Genomic DNA, 1,074 nt, shown 5'->3' with positions numbered 1-1,074 from the left:
ATCCGTTCATTGACCACACGCAGATTCTGCTGAAACACTTCCAGTCTTTTCCGATGGGAGTCTGATTTTATGCCCACATTCGAGGCACTCGCTTCGGATGACTCTAGCTCCGAAGTGATGTCCGAGATCTTCAGCCGCTTACCGGATGGGGGACTGATAGGCTTTTCCGGCTCAGCGTCAGCTCCACCTGGGCTGGATGGAGAGCTTGATGAGCTTGTCCTTGCGTTGGGCGAGAGGGATGGTGCTTTTGGTAAACGCATGGCGGCGGCACGCATCTTGTGAAGTTTTTTGTTGTTAACGCCGCGTCGCTTGTAGTCCCAGCTGTTGCTGGTATCAGAAGAATCGGTGCTCGAGTCGCTAAACGAAGAGCCAAGATCTGGACTGTAACGCCGATACGAAGCCACCAGCTGCTGATCTGCGGCATCCACTGTGATACCTTCAAATTTCTCCTCTGTTTCCACATCTGAGCCTTCTGCCTCTTTTTTAATAGCGTTTTCCATTTGTTTTTTGCTGTTGGTCAAATTAGATTCACAAGCAGACATTATTTTAATAGCGTTTTCCATTTGTTTTTTGCTGTTGGTCAAATTAGATTCACAAGCAGACATTATTTTCTCAAGAGTAGTTTTCTTGTGTCAACAGAATGGTGTTGGTAAGTGATTTTCCTGTCAAGTAAAGTATGTATCGAAGTGGAACGATATTTTTAAGTGGTCTTTCAATTAGTTTCTTTTGCAGCTCTATCTTCGTGTGGCATTCTGCCTGCAAAGCCATTTTGCTGTAGTATTGTATCAAATATGGTTGCCTATTGGAATGTTCTATTTATCTGCACAGAATGGTACAGTGTTGCAAAATGCACAGAAAAACGAGGAAGAACGTTGTGAGTTTTGATTTGGCAATCTGGTAGATATTTTGTTATTCTTTATGATTGTGCCTCGTCTTTTGTGGGGGCGGAAGAGGGCGGGGCGAATCAAGAATATATATGTATACTTTATGGTGTTGGAAAGGCTTCCATCTGGACGTTACACACATCCACTTTCACCACAAATCTAATCTACCCCTATACTTATGTTGAGTATC

The sequence above is a fragment of the Drosophila persimilis genome, unplaced genomic scaffold, assembly GCF_003286085.1.
Source record: "Drosophila persimilis strain 14011-0111.01,24,50 unplaced genomic scaffold, DperRS2 tig00000735-arrow-arrow-pilon, whole genome shotgun sequence".
Lineage (NCBI taxonomy): Eukaryota > Metazoa > Arthropoda > Insecta > Diptera > Drosophilidae > Drosophila > Drosophila persimilis.
Note: the sequence above shows the minus strand (reverse complement) of the source record.